Source organism: Nipponia nippon, unplaced genomic scaffold (genome assembly GCF_047370975.1).
Source record: "Nipponia nippon isolate SJK-2023a ecotype South Korea unplaced genomic scaffold, ASM4737097v1 scaffold_20, whole genome shotgun sequence".
NCBI lineage: Eukaryota > Metazoa > Chordata > Aves > Pelecaniformes > Threskiornithidae > Nipponia > Nipponia nippon.
This window is the reverse complement of record NW_028262337.1, coordinates 5,783,434-5,799,870: the sequence shown is the minus strand read 5'-3', so window position 1 is coordinate 5,799,870 and position 16,437 is coordinate 5,783,434.

Below are 16,437 nucleotides of genomic sequence, written 5' to 3'. Positions count from 1 at the left end.
AGGATGAAGATAACACCTTTTACCTATCAGTCTCCAAGCTCCTTACAAAGCTGAAGTTATTATTGGCCTTATTCATAAAGCAGGAGACAGAGGCACAGGAACATTATGGGATTGCTGAGTGTTTGTAAAAAACACTGGTAGAAAAATGGGCCCATAACCCAGGAGACATGTCTCCCAAGCCTTTCCCTAGCTGCCAGACCACATTATTTATCCAACAAATTATGCTGATGAAGATGGAGTACCCAATTCTCAGCTCTAACAGAGCTTGTTTTTTCTTGTAACATGAAGAAACCATAATTCTCTGAATGCAGAGGAAGTCCTGGCTGGTGGAGGTCCAAGGTAAAATCCTTTCCACGAATCTCTCACAGAATGCAGGTTAATACAATCTGAGAATTGTGGCCACAATGGTAAAACATAATTACCTACTTTTTCCTCTGGTGAAAAACATGTTGTTCTGATTGTGAAACTGTCTATGCTTTGATTTGGTAAAGTAAGAATACTTGATGTCAACAGAAACTAATATTGTCTAATTAATTAAACCACCTCATGATGCAATATGTAATATAATATGTTTTCTCACAGTATTATGTTTTCACAGAGCTGTCACTCACTGTAAAGGTTACTATCTTTCTTTTCAGTACAAAAGCTAACTGTAAAACTTGAAACTTTTCTGGGAAATTCCTTCAATCTACAAAGAACATATAAGTCTGTTTTTCAGTTTTCAATGCTTTCTGAGCTTCATATAAAGAGGTTTTCATCATCTCCCACCAGTTAGATGTGCAGAAGCAGGTCCTCCAGGGTTGTGGTTTATTTTGCAGCTTTCTCACAACCTTTATAATTGCAGATGTACATTAAGATAAAGCATCAGTCTTTTGCAAGCGTCTGTTACAATTTGTAGATTCCTGTATTGCTCAGTTTGCTGTTTTATAAAGAATGCTGTCTGTTCAAGAGCAAACCAGGTGAATGCCATGCAAGCGCTGCCTTTTCAATGTGTTCTTGCTATCTGTGTTTTTTACAAAAAGTGCTGCGTAAACAGCAATGTTGAACTTTACAAATGAGTAAGGAGGAAATAGCTTTGCTACCTTGATTAATTATTGTTGGTTTGTTGTGGCTATCAGTGTTTATACTGGAAAAACATCTGAAAGTCATATGAAGAGATGAATGCTTCATCATGCTGGATATTCTTCACATATCCAAAAGCTTAATTTGTGCTCCAGTGACCTTACCATGCCATTTTTCCTTCTATCTTCTTCTCCTTCTTCCCTTCTTTCTGTATCAATTGCAAGCAGCTTGTGCTTGACAAAATTAAAAAACAGCCATACACTACAGTCCAGACAAAGTAATTGCAGAGACTTCAGAGAAGAATTTCTTCAGTCTTCTAGTTGCAATTAGATACCCAATGCTTCAGGAAAAACGTCTGTAAGAGAAGATGGTAATCCAGTATGCTATTGAGCAACCTAGTAGTACCTGCCTGCACCTGTGACCCTGCCTTCCCAGAAGTGTCAGAGCAGACAGCAACAGCTAAACCTGAATGCCTTGTTCAGGATAAACAGACTCTGGAATGGCCACACAGCTGTATTCACACCTCTTACTGGTGTCAACGAGCTAATAGCAAGATTAGCATAAACATGTATCAATATCATATGGAGGGAAAGAGAAGCATAAGTATCAGCACCATTTGACTGGACAACTTTCAGTGTGTTTATGGCAGCAGGAGATGGTGGGCCATGCAGGGTGTGCAGGGCAGGCATGTGTGTTTGATAGCCGTGAACATGCCCACAGCAGAAGAGCTTCACCACTGAGCATAAATATGTCTAAGAAACAAATGACACGTTTGTGTACTGTTTAACTGTGGTCAAATAATATCCATAATTTGACACTCAATTTGTTTGAGTAATAATTTTTCATGTTATAGATCCAGCTCTATAAATTAGTCAAAGAGCATTTGTTTAATAATTTAAATCCCTCAGTGTTTCAGGGAGTCGCTGGTTAAATTATTGATGATTGTTTCTGCATTATTCACTCGGCCTTAATAAAGCACCTGAAGTGTTGGTCTGACTAACTTTGCTCCCACTAGCACTGTTGCAGTGTACTTACACATGCCTCAGCCCTGTTTGATGCACCTTTCTGATGGTATTTGATTCACGACATACCCACTGATGGCCTTGCCGCCAAGTGCACTGACTTTTTAGACTTCCCCTTCCCTGGTTTGTAATTAGTGCCTTATGAGCAACACTGTTGTTTTCTGTACTCATTTATGAAATTTTACCCATGATCTAAATATTAGCAAGAACTAAATGTGATACAAGTGTGAAATCACCTACGGTTGCCATAGAGCCTGATCACAATGAGACAGTCTAATTGGAAGCCAGTTTAAAGTGTGAAACTGCCTGCCACTGCTTAAACCAGCTTGATTTATTTATTTAGGTGAAGGGAAATGTCCCTGTGCTTTTACAGGCCTCTGTCTGCATTTATCCCGACGTCTTCCTCCTGCAGGACGCCCCATCGCTTCCTCAGCGCTGCAGCCCCGGCCTCGGGAGAAGCTGGGTTTGCTCAGGGGATGCCGGGAAGCAGAGGAGGGCACGGGGCTGGGGCAGGGTGTCGTGCCCTGGGGCAGCATGGCCCCAGGGAAGGTACTGCTAGGTCAGGGCACAGCGAGGGCACATGCCGGGGCCAAGGCGCCAGAGGACATCCCATGTCCAGCCATGCCTGGGCACACATGTCCTGGCAGACACACTCCCGCCGGCCCTGCTGCTGGATGCGGGAGGGTGGATCTGCTTGGAGAGAGGGTGCAGGGGAGCAGCCCCAAGGGTGAGGTAGATGGTTTTATCAAAGTCTCACAGAGACAGGTCTCACCCCCTTCTCCATGTAGGTCAGGCTCTCATACGGGCTCCCTTTCAGCAGAGGGACCGGGCAGGCGGTGGTTTCACTGTCTGTGCCTCCTCTCAGCAACAGCAGCCAGCTGCATCTCTTTTCCTGTTGCTGAGCAGCTGCAGGAGGACGTGGTCACAGTTTGCATTGCTGTCTGATCTCTCGCAGTTTCTGTAAGCCACCAGGAAAGGAACCAGAACAGGAAATATTTTCTTGAGCGCAAGGTGCATTTTAGCAGCAGAACTGAAACCGCCAATGTCAAGTCTGAAAAACAGATGGCTGATAAAAGTAAAATATAGTTCATTCAGGAAGCACATAAATTGATGCAGCATGTTAATATTTCAGTGGCTTGGGCAGCTGCACTATTTCTGATACAGTAAGACCACCCCTTTCCCCTGGAGCACAAGCTGAGCTGCAGCTCTTGTGAGCCCTGAGAGGGTCGGGTTCATCTGTAATCTGTAGGTACCTTGGGAGGCCGGGCACTGGCCAGCACTGGGGAAGGAACGACTGAATATTTTAAGGAAAACTGGTTTGGACACAGGGATCTTTACAGAGCCAGAAGTAGGAATGGGTCTTACCTGGCCTGATACTGATCATGTCACTCGTGAGCAATTGCATTAAAGTCAGTGAGACTGTCCAGCTACTTGCACAGCCCTGGGAAAGGGTGGCCCCACGGTGCCCCAGAGCAAGATGTACTCTTGGTCTTCTTGCTGTGGTGCAGGGGCTGTCTCAGCCCCTCTGGGCAAACCGGTCCTGTGGGCTGGTGGCTTGGGGGGACTGCAAACCACTGCCCAACGCACGTGCCCTAGAGGGCATCATCCAGCCTTACCAGCAGGCTCACAGCACTGAAGAAGGGAGATGAATCTCATTTCAAAGTCAGTTCTGAAGCTGCCCTTACTGCAGAATATCCACCTAAGCTGTGACTCCATCATCTCTAAGCTTTTACTCAGAGACTTGCTTTTCAGATTTTTCCAGCAAAAACCTGCCAAATTTTTGACAAAGCAGTTCTTTAAAAAGTGGTTTGTTTTTCAGTTGGAGGAAATCTTCTCTTAAGGGAAATACCACTTCCCAATTTGTTCTGCTAAGCAGCAGAGATGTGCAGAGCGCAGCAGAGATCTGCAGAGCAGGAGCATGGTCAGCAGCTTCCTGCGGCGAAGTCAAAGCATGAATAGTTCAAATGTGGGAACTAGGCCAGGAAACCAAAAGTATATTCCCATGCCTGTGTGAAAAATCCTCAGATCACATAACAGGACCCATTAAAAACCATCTACAGGGAATCACAAATTTGATGCGGCTTCTGTAATTAGGAGTTGCATGGGTATAAAATGTCTCAGATTTAAAGGATGAGTAATAATCCAAATTCCTGCAAGTAACTGCAAGTCCAAATTCCTCAGCAATCTCCGAGCAGTTGCAGCCTGCTTTGAACATGCCTTGCTTAGGATGATGAAACCAAGGAGGGTTACAGCAAATTTGACTCTAAAAAAAAAAAAAAGTACTTTTCTTCAGAACAGTAGATGTGAGCAAACACCACAGTTGTTTGGATCTGCTATTAGACACAAGGCTTTCCAAAGTCAGGGAGGAACGTGGCCCGTTGGGGTTCACTGCTGACAAATGCTCTCCGAGGTCTGCGCTGAGATTTGGCTCTCAGGCACCCAGGCATGGGCGCTGCACAGAGGCAGGAGCTGGTGGTCTGCGCTGCACCTCTCTGCAGGGCGACTGCTCCAGGCCCCCTGCCTGCTTCTCGGGGCTTGTTTGGTTTGGTTTTGCTAAGCACTGCTGCTTTCGGTTCCTCTACAATAGCAGAGCTTGTGTACAGAAAGGTCAACCTCAGGTCAAGCCAGAATCTTTTATCTTTTTTCAAACCTGGTATGCAGACGAGCCTTATCCTGTAGAGATAAAGCAAATTTAGGCATTTTGAAAAAGATGCTGGAAAATGCTAGAAATAATTATTGGACCATAGCTTTTGGATCCCTTCTTTTTATGTGAGCATCATTAATGTATTGTAAATGCGGACTAAATGCCCAGCATCCCCGAAAAGAACACAATAACATACCACATCTGGATCAGAGTGGGTTTATAAAAAGCATTATTAAAATGAGCTGACAGGATTAACCACTGTAACTGAAGAAAATAAAATCCACATTTTCCCACTGAATGTGAGCTGCACTTTTACCATATAGGGCAGTATGAGCCTCTCTTTTCAGTTGTTAGCAAGAATCGATCCAAACATTTTTTTCCTGATTTTAACTTCAAGGCTAATCAGTGTAATCATCTCCTGTGACGACCCAGAGAGCTCTGTGGTGGTGATGGTTGTTGTTTTGCTGAACACTTCCCTGAGAAATAGATTTTGGCCAGCGGCAGTGTCATGTGTCTGCCCCCCTCCTGTGTCTCATTGTTGTGTATCTAAAGTCTGTGCCCAAGGGCAACTTTTTTCTCTCTGAGTATCTGGGTATTTCTCTGTGTTTTTCATGCTGGGCAAAAGGTATTAAACAATTCTGACTTTGCTGCTGCTATGCCCTGATTAGGCAGCTAAAAAAGGCAGGTAGCAATGACACGGAGGATTTATTTCAGCTGCCTGCATGCTCGCCAGGGATCTCTCTTGGTCAGTCTGCTCAAGTGTTAGGGAAACCTCTGTAGACTCAGTCCCGTTGTTGTGGGCACCATGCAAGCACACAACCAGAAAGGGTGCTTATCCTGAGGATCTTTGGTTCTGCAGAGGAAAAACAGACAGGAGCTGAAGTGTGCTCAAATAAGTGCTGATTTAAGTGAATTTACCCCAAAGGGTGAGTCCAAGAATGGCAGTCCCAGATGGCGTTGGGTTTGCCTGGCCATGCTGGGCTGCTGTAAGTCCACTGCCCTGCGAGGGTGGGGTGGGAGGTTAAGACGGAGACCCTGAATACAGAAACGCTGCTTCCAGCAGGGCACTCACTTTGATGTCCAGCTTACCATGCCCAAGCTCATCCGCTCAGAGCAGGTTTTCCATGAGCAAGGGACATATGTGAGAGGTGAGATGTGACACTAGCCCAAGCCCACAAGCCCCTCTCCAGGGTCTTCCTGGCCCCCTGGTCCCACCAGCCCGGTGATGCCTCCATCTCGCGGTGGGGTTTGGTGTGGGAGGAGGAAATCTTGTGGGGACCCCTGCTGCCTGCCCCACGCCTTCCGGCAGCCCAGCTTGCAGGTGGCAAAGCAGCGGTGCTGCAGCCCAGGTCCACCATGGCAAATCAAAGGGACACTCTCTCAGCTGCAGGAGGGGACATTGTGGTGCTCCAGGAAAGGAGCCACCAGACAACCTGCAAGGACTCTTGTTTCAGCAGCAGAAAAAAGGTAAATTATTTCACTGATGCACCACCATGCTTTATTTTTTCCCAGTTATTAGTGGTTTAAAAAATGCCCTGGCTTACTGAGGTTAAACTTTTGTGGAAGATATCTTTTGTTGTGAGAACTGGAAGCAGTCTGCACTGGCACCCAGTGAAATGACAGGAGTCTGTTATGGACTTCCATGGGAGCAGGGCTGAACCTTACGGCCACAGCCCATCTGAGCGTTTTGTCTTCACTTGCCCAAAACTGGGGATAGTATGACCAGTCCTAGGGCTGCCTGTTGAATGCAAAGGCATTTCGAGGGCCATAAAGGACTGCAGATATGACAGGATCAGGCCCTACAGCTGCAATAGCAAATGACCAAGTATAAAGAACTTTGAGCAGCTAAAAGAGGTGAGAGAGTAAAGGGGACTCTACCAGCATGATGCCAGCAGTTGTCTAAGTTGAGTGAAGGTAGAGACAGAGGGAAGGTGGCTCCCTGGCCATGATGACTGTGTAAGTCCTCTCTTTCTGCAGCTGGACTCATGGGGGACAAGGCACCCACAGCTCATCTTCTTTTGAAGATGGCAGTGAAGCATCCTCTGCTGCCCAGAGAAAATTGCAACTCGCACGTCAGATCTGACTTACCTGCTGGGGACGGTCAATGGGATACTGTCAGAGGAAGGAGGTAAGGGCTAATTGCCAGTATCATACAGTCACCCCAGCTGTGCAGTCTCCTCGGCCAGCCCCTCCACAGCGGACAAGTTCTGAGTTGTGGGCAGGACCAGCTGGCCCCAGGCAGAGCCTGGCATTTAACTGCAAGGTAGAGAAGGCAGCTGCCTGCACTGCCAGGCAGGACAGGGCACCTTTGTTCCCTACACGACCGCCTCAGCCTCACCATGTGGAGGGTTTTCAGGGGAAGGAAAATGGCAGGGTGCTACACATTTACCCCCCCCCCCCCCCCCCCGCCTGCCTTCGCTATCCCCAGATCCTGTGCACTGTTTCACTGGGGCAGTATTTGGCTCCTGTGATAAGCATGAGAACATCCATGGAAGTGCAGTGAGTCAAACACACTATCCATCTTCTTTTGTAATTACCCTGATTTTCTGGATCTTCAGCATGTCTGAGCACCTGCCTATACACAGCCAGAATTTGGCATGGGAGTGTAAAATGATGGATCCCTTCTATATCTCTGGGCTTCTTTACAAAGCTCAGGCAATCTGTGCAAAATGAGATCATTCAGCCAGAGACAGACGAAGAAAAGGATATACACCTGCACCAGGCAGTTCAGCAGCAAATAATGAATAATTACCTCTGCCTGCTGATTATCTGCTGCTGGCATGATGCCTAAGGGGGACAAGGGGAATATTTTCTTCTGCAGGTTGTTGGTAGCCTCTGCAGACTGCAGATAAGGTAAGAAGCAAAGAAAAATCTTGCTGTCCTAAACATGAGAAAGGTTTCCCTTGGATCAGCCCTCTTTGTAAAAGCACCATGATGCCTTTGACTTGCTAAATTGCAGGCACCAACAAACCTGTATAGTAGGTTTGCAATGTAAAACATCATTGGAAAAAAATATTCTGTGAGCCAAAAGCCTAGTTGTCTCTGGTGTAACTCAGCTGAATTAAGTAGAGTCCCTACATAGGGAGAGGGTGGAGGCTGTGAATTTCATCAGTCTGAGAAACCTCTTTGAATCTCTCACATTTTCATCATAGAAAAAAGGAACATCTGGACGTATTGTGCAAGGGCCACATTCTGCTTTCAGTTGTGTTGAGGCAAACCCAGAGTTGTCCCAATGGGACAATTCAAGATTTACCCCATGATAAACAAGACCAGGATCTGTCACCATATTTCTGGCTTTACTGCTTTGTTCTCTAAGCTTAACCTGCTTGTGTCCAGCTTGCACTCCTTTTCTGAATTTTCCTCTTCCTGAATGAGACACAGGAGCAGAAGGGAAAATCTAAGAAGTCTCCAGTTTTTCATTCAAGTGAGTTTTTCATTGTTCTTAGCATTCTACAAAAAACCTCTGTCCTGTTTCACTCCTTCTGAACATCTTTTCTCCCTTTGGCAACCTGTAAATTACTCCTACTACCTTTCCCCCCCTCTACATTGCTTATTCTTCTTTACTTTTCACTTCCAGTAAAGAAGAGTGAACAACTGAGAATGTTGTTGTTTTTCTTTTCCTACTGGCTCCAAAGGACTCAGCTAAGAAAACAAAACAAGGCAGCTCACTCAGGGCTGTGCTGGGAATTGTACTTTTCAACTGTCTCCACTGTATGCCTCTGACACTCTTCAGACTGTGAACAGTTTAGGGAACAGGAAGAGGCTGTCAAATGCAGCAGTCTTGTGCCTGTTTGATTTATCTCTAATTCCTCTTCTTGCTCTCTGACTACACCATTCTGTCTTCTTTTGGCCAGTGCCAAATCTGAAGCTATGATTTTTTGAGAGTAACAAGTGATGTCAAGTGCCCAAGCGAGACTCACATGCAGGGCATGATTTTTGGAGATTTACTCTGAACATCTCAAGAAGTTCAAGCTCCTTCAGCAGGGCAGCTCAAACACTTTGTGAAACCAGGGCTTTGGTGTAAGCATCCCAAAAGGAAGGCACCAAAAAGCCCTATGTGCAGCTTTACATCTGGAGATGCAGCCAGAGCCAGCCTCGCTCCGTCCTGGGTGCTGCACGTGGGTGCTGTCTCCTACGTTTCGCTGTGACACACAGAGGCTCAGGTTGTGCCCACTCTGCTTTTCCTTCTTGCATGACTAACACAAGTCCCCTAACACCTTTTTTCCTGCTGCTAATAATTATAATGGGGGAAAAAGGGGTATTTGCTGCAGAAGTCCCTAGAAAAGTTCAAAGTGTACAGGCAGCAGCCTTTCCTACCTGCTCTTGCCTTTCCTCCAACTCCCTGCGCTGGTTTCCCAGGAGGCACCTGGGAGCTTGTAACATATTCTGCTTGATGCCACTGCACTTCTAAGATAATTGGCTTTGCTCCTGAGAAAGAAATGTTCTTGCCCTGGTAGACATGAAAAAGCATCTCCATGCAGACATTTCTTGATACTTCTCTTTGCCAAAACTAGAACAGTGAAGCAGGAGTTGATGCTCGAATAGCCTTGGCATAAGGACAGGCTGATGCATGTAATGCATATCATTAAAAATAGTTATCACAAAGAAATGGTTGTTATTTTGCTTAAATCGAGCTGGACTCAGTAGCTAATTAAGTACAGACTTTTTCCATGGTTATATGCAGTTTTCAAATTCCTATAACACAAACTGTTTTAGAGGATAAGTTAAATACAGAATGCATTGAGTTTGGTAGAGAAAGTTTAAAGGTCTGCATTTTCCCACCAAAGCTATTTGATATCAGCTACAGAGTGGGGGTGTGTGTGTGTGGAGGGGTTATGACCTCTTTTATTTTTACAGCCATTGCCATGATTTCATAATACTGGCAGCAGTCACTTCAAGCAAGGGACTAGACTTTATTACTATAATTATATGCTAGTATGTGGGCATAAAACAGAAAAACTTTTCTATAGATAAATGCCAGTAGCAAAATCCTTTTGTCCAACAAATAGTCCTTTAGCAATGTTATGAATATTATATTAACCTCAATAAAAGCTATGCCAGGAATGGCTACTGTACATGGCGCAAATTCTCTGTTCTTACAGCAGCTTTGTTCTAAGAAATTAATATACTCAGCGCTGAGAGCATGCAGTGCCTTTTCTTTGCAAAGCATGTCAGAGATGTTCACTCATTAATCATAACAGCCCATTGTGGAATGCAGCAACACCATTTTAAATGGGGGGGAAACTGAGGCACGGAGGGTACAGTTGAATATAGCAAATGCAGTTTTGCGTGCCTCCACTGCAATGCTGTGGGTATGTCCAGATAACGTGGTGCAGGTGTGGGGCGAGACAGGGTGAGCCATGGGGCTTCAGTCAGGCCAACACCCGTGAGCATATTTTGCCATTTGAGTTTCTGAGGAGGCATGGAAGAAGAAGATGAATCCTGCAGGAGAGATGAGGCACAGAGCCTCATCCCCGCTGCCCCCGCACAAACGCCCTGTGCTAGCAGGGCAGAGCACTGCCCTCAGATCCCCCCCCATGCGGGAGCTCCATCAGCAAAGATGAAGGAGGGGATGAGGAATCAAAGAAGACAAGAGAGTTTTGTCGAGGTCCGTCCCTCTTCCAATAAACTCCTAAGGCCTTTCCGCCCAGCTACAAGAGCTGCGGAGCCACTAGCCTGCCAGCTGGCCGAGCCTGACTTGCCTGAAACCTGGGCTTTGGGTGATGCATGAGAATAAAATGCAGCCTGGGTAGTTATCAGTCTGGGTTGGGAGATCAGCGCCCAGGCAGGATGGCCCCTGCAGCACAAAGAATTGGTGTGGGCAGCTGCTCTCCAAATTTGAAAAGACTACAGGAAGGGGTGGTGGATTGATATCAAAGGATTTATATCAAAGTAAATCTCCAAAGCTCTTAGCTTAAGCAAGAGGTGACTTTGCCATCAGAAGTGATTGAAGCCATCAGACTCGACGGTTCTCCTCTCCTGAACCCGCACCACTCTCAGGCAGAGTGGGACTGATGGCCAGTGGGGCAGGGGCCTCAGCAAGGGGCTGCTCCCCTTGGCAAAGGGTGAGCAAGACTCTGTGCTGGTTTTGGCTGGAGTAGCGTTAATTTTCTTCATAGTAGCTAGTATGTGGCTGTGTTTTGGATTCATGCTGAAAACAGTGTTGATAATACAGGGATGTTTTCGTTATTGCTGAGCAGTGCTTACACAGAGTCAAGGCCTTTTCTGCCCCTCACCCCACCCCACCAGCGAGTAGGCTGGGGGTGCACAAGATCCTGGGAGGTGACACAGCCAGGACAGCTGACCCCAGCTGACCAAAGGGATATCCCATACCATATGATGTCATGCTCAGCATATAAAACTGGGGGAAGAAGAAGGAAGGGGGGGACGTTTGGAGTGATGGCATTTGTCTTCCCAAGTAACCGTTACGCATGTTGGAGCCCTGCTTTCCTGGAGATGGCTGAAAACCTGCCTGCCGATGGGAGGTAGTGAACGAATTCCTTGTTTTGTTTTGCTTTGCTTGTGCGCATAGCTTTTGCTTTACCTATTAAACTGTCTTCATCTCAACCCATGGGTTTTCTCACTTTTATTCTTCTGATTCTCTCCCCCATCCCACTGGTAGGGAGTGAGCGAGCGGCTGCGTGGGGCTTAGTTGCCAGCTGGGGTTAAACCACAACAACTCACTACTAATTAAGCTAATAGAATTATGCATCTAATAAAAGGGATATAAAACCCAACAAACTATTGATCTTTATTTTTTTAACATTTATTTCCCTGTCCCTGTTTTCAAGTAAGCTGATGGAGGGATACAGAGTACCATATCCATCTCTGCAGACATTTAGTGTTTGTCTCCACTGTCTTTTATTCCAATTGTATTAAATTTTCCATCAGGAAAGAAAAATGGCCAATTATATAAATAGCGCATTACACTGGAAAAGTAGATTGATTCAACTTTGTCTCAGTTATCATGTTAGCATGGAATTAGTAAAATTACTTTTTGTGAATATTTCACAATGACATTTTGAGTACTTTTCCCTATTTGTTAGTGATCTGATTTTGACATGTAAAATTATTTTTAGGTAGTTGCCTGATAGCATATGGAAACAATGTTGGCATATGGCTGAATAACAAGCTGTTATTATAAACCATTTGCTATCAGTCCTATGAGCCATGCAGTATCCAGTGTGTTCTGCGTTTCTGCTTGACTGAAACTTTTATAAAAAGAGAATAATATATAATTAATATGGTGCATATAATAAGTATGGATATGCATTTTCAGTAGAAATGTTTGGTTTTGCTATAAGCCAAGAAACAGAATTATATTCACAGATTTAAAAAATGTGAAATGGTCATGAATAATGAATTATATGATCCTGCCACCCCAAATTGCACTCATTGTTTATAGCCATGTAAATATTCACAGAACAAATCTAAATACATGCAGATATTGCATATCTCTAATGACAAATGCTTGCAACAACTCATATTTAAAAAAAAATCGCATGTGTAAACATGCAGCAGTGGTCAGGCCTGCCATAACATAACGTTTTCAATGTTTGAAGACCAGGAACCACTAATAATTCCAACTAGCATGAACATATGTTTTAGCTGGCTGTACTTAAAATGAAAGGTCAGATGGAAAACAAGCACAGCCAGGTGTGTTTGAAATGGCAAAAGAGATCTGAGAGTAAAACTAGAGACTTACCCAAAGCAAGGGATGTCATCTCTTGACTGCTGACCAAGAAACACTGGTAGGCAATTCAGACATGAAGTCACAGTGCTTTGTATCATATTTACTGTGCTCTGAGTAATAGCATGAGTGTGCTTCTGAAATAAATCCACATCTTTGATAGGAAACTCTTCCATGGAGAGGCTGCAGCTCGAGCAAGCGTTTGAGTCAGGAGGCAGCAGAGAGATTCCCTGTGGGCTCCTCCATCCCCTCTGCAGCACCCCTGTCAGAAGGGCAAGAACAGGAAGGTGCCTGTCCCCCACAATGCGTGCAGGTGTTGCTTCTTTTCAGCTGCCTTTGGACAACCTGGTAGCACAGAAGTTAGAAGCTGTGGCTGGCTTGTGGCTGCTGTGATGGAGAGGTTTTATATCAACATTTATTTATGTCATAATTTTATGGCGATGACAACATCATGAGCAGTGCACCACTGCCAATGACCTGCATTGCCTCTTCTCACTGAGCGTGCAAATTACTTGGGTTATAGGATTCCTTGTCTGGTTATTATTTCCATTATACAAATAGTGTGATGCGGCTGGACAGGCAAGCCCAGAGAGTGGTGGTTAACGGAGTCAAATCCAGTTGGTGGCCAGTCACAAGTGGTGTTCTCCAGAGCTCACTATTGGGACCGGTCCCGTTCAATATCTTCATTGATGATCTGGATGAGGGGATTGAGTGCAGCCTCAGTAAGTTTGCAGATGACACCAAGTTGTCCAAAGAAGGGCAACAAAACTGGTGAAGGGTCTGGATCACAAGTCTTACGAGGAGCGGCTGAGGGAACTGAGGTTGTTTAGTCTGGAGAAGAGGAGGCTGAGCGGAGACCTTATTGGTCTCTACAGCTACCTGAAAGGAGTTTGTAGCAAGGTGGGGGTCAGTCTCTTCTCCCTAGTAACAAGCGATAGGACGAGAGGAAACAGCCTCAAGCTGCACCAGAGGAGGTTTAGTTTGGATATTAGGAAACACTTCTTCACCAAAAGGGTTGTTGATCATTGGACCAGGCTGCCCAGGGAAGTGGTTGAGTCTCTGTCCCTGGAGGTATTTAAAAGATGGGTAGACGTGGTGCTTAGGGACATGGTTTAGTGGTGGACTTGGCAGTGTTAGGTTAACGGTTGGACTTGATGATCTTAAGGGTCTTTTCCAACCTTAACGATTCTATGATTCTATGTGCAAGACAAGGTGATAGACCTGAAGAATTTACACCCAAAGGCCTGATTCTTCTGTGCCGATTTTCAGAGCTGTACTTACTCTGTTTTCAGTATGGTGGTTCTGGTATTGACAGTTATTGACAACCATGTAATGATGTTGAAACTTAAATCAAAAAGGAAAAACTTCTACATACAAAAGTCAGCCCTCAACCTAACAAATATTTTTGTCATTGGTCCTCTCAACTGACACAGTCTTTTCCAGTTGCAGTGTTCATCCTCGCAAGGATCAATGTTAGTCCTTACTCAATGATTGTAACAGATCTTCACTTCTTATTCAGCAAGATTAATGAGCAAAGACTGCCAGTGGTCTGGGAGATCACATCTGGATTGCTGGTTTGAAATAGTCAACGTGAAACTTCAAAGTTCACTAAGGAAAAAAGCTATAAGATAATTTTATTGTATTGATGTTTTAATAATTATTATTCTCAAACTCCCACCCAACTTGTCTGTCTCATGGCATATAGATAAAAATAAACAGAAACCAGTTTGGTCTCTCTTCTGATACACAGGACCATAATAAGATGGGGACAACACTACCAGGACAGGATAGGGCTAATCTGAGGATCTGTATAGCCATCCCACACTGCCTAGTCCCTGGCGAGAAAATGGAAACATATTTCAGAGAAGGCAAGACCTCAAAGGATGTCCCCAAATAAGCAAACATTAAGCCTTTTCCTGAATAATACTGAGATTATGAGCCTACATTGCTCATTTTGTTCTCTTAAAAGAATAGGAAAGAAGAATAACCCAACTCTGAGACATTGTTCAGAAACGAAAACATCTGAGTTTGGTTGAGCAAAAAAGATATCCACCTCTGAATTTCTTTCATAGTGTGCGCAGAGCAGCAAATAGCATGCCTGGGGAGGACCAGCCTGCTGTATCGCCAAGGGGAATGAAAGTGCTTTCCCCTTTCCGATGGAGGTAGAGTGACTGACGAATAGATGCAAGCTTCTTGTCTCAATTTGCTTGGCTTGGTTTTGGTCTAGAACTCAACCGATGTGTGTGAAACCATGGCAGGCCACAAACAACATACTGACACAGGCAGGAGCCAAACTCGCGCTGGTCCTCACGTGTGAGGTGGGTGCTGGGGCTGTGGGAGGAGGTGGGTGCTGGGGCCAGCTGCGGGCAGGGCAGCAGGAGAGCCAGCAGGGAAAACAAACAATATATCTCAAAATGTATCAAAATCCTAGCGTATATCAATTCCCCCAGACAGTTCAGTGGTTTTCCTAAAAACTGTCTTGAACCTGGTAGACCAGTACTTGCTGATTTAAATTTAATATTTTCCATCAGTTTATTACTACCTCTACCTGATTTTTTTTGGATCATCCCTTTTTTCCTCCTAGATGGTTCATTTCCTTTCCCCAGCAAAAAACCCCACACTGTTATGTGAAAATACCACTCATTGCAGGAAGTCTGCTTTTCTGCCCTGTTTCTGTGCTTCCAGCAAGCTTCGGTCTCCAGGTCTAGTGTTGCAGCTCAGGGACAAAGTACTTTGTTTCCCAATTCTGCAAGGAAATATTTGTGTGTGAACTTCACAATTTGCGTCCAGAATTTATAAGAAAAAACGTAAAATTGTGCAATACGCTTTGTCATAATATCATACTTTGCAGAAACTATTTATTACTTGTGTGGTTTTTAAGTTATGCAGTGAGGGAGAACTCAACATACTTCACGTGGGCCACTTCGTTCAGACACACTGGATACCAAATGGGACCATTTACATTTGCAGCTGCTGGTACATATGCTAAAATTAGACTAAATGAAAAATAGCAGCTGCATGGGTAGAAACAAACCAAAGCTGATTCACAGATGAGAGGCAGCTTGGGGAACTCAGGCATTGCAGATAGATTTGACACAAAGGCTGGTCCAGTGTAAGAGTCCTGTGCCTACAAATACACAATAGCCCATAATGGTAAGCCAAAACTATGTTCTGCTCAACCCCCTTGCTGGGGAAATCCTTTCACCGCCCTGGACTTTTTTCTTTTTCTTTTTTTTTTTTTTTAACATATGTTACAATGTCTCATTATGTAGGAACACACTTCCCTTTAACATGTCTGTCTTCTTCTATCCCCTCAGCCTCCCCCACAAACTTTCCTTGGACAACCACACTCATTGTGGCCAACGCCAAGAAAAGCCCACTCTTTGCTTGTGTCCAGTCCCATGCTCCCTGCTAACTCCATGCCAAGACATTGACAGAGTGCAGGATCTTTCTCCACAGCTGTCTCACGGGCTGGTTTTTTTTTATAGGATTCCCTTTCAAAATGCTAGTGCAGCGGAACTTCATGACCTCTTCCACCAGCAGCTCCATCTTGCATTGCCCCATGCATTATATTCAGATAAAAGGATATATTGTGGGTTTTAAGGCACAGTCTGTGTTATGGGGACGAGGGCGCAGAAGGGGCAGATTGCACAGTCCACACTCTACAAACAGTCAAACTGAACTTTCCCAGGGCAGAAAACATCAAAAATTCCAACTGGTTTTCATAGGAAATCTCAGCAAAATTCCTTCCAGCAGCACTTAATTAAAAATATGCACTGTTGTTATGGAGGCTCGTGGCTGTGACCCTCCTGTTCCTAGCAATACAAGATAACATGGGATATACAGGATTTCTGGGTAATGCGTTGCAGAGATCCCCGTGACTTAGCAGAGAGTCAGTGAAGGCTTATTGCCCTCGTGTCAGGCTCTGCATCCCGCATTACCTTTGTTTCCAGGCAGGTTTGTTAGCTTGCAATCCTCACAAGCATGCTGCTTCGGGACCTGGGAGCAGTCCCACATGC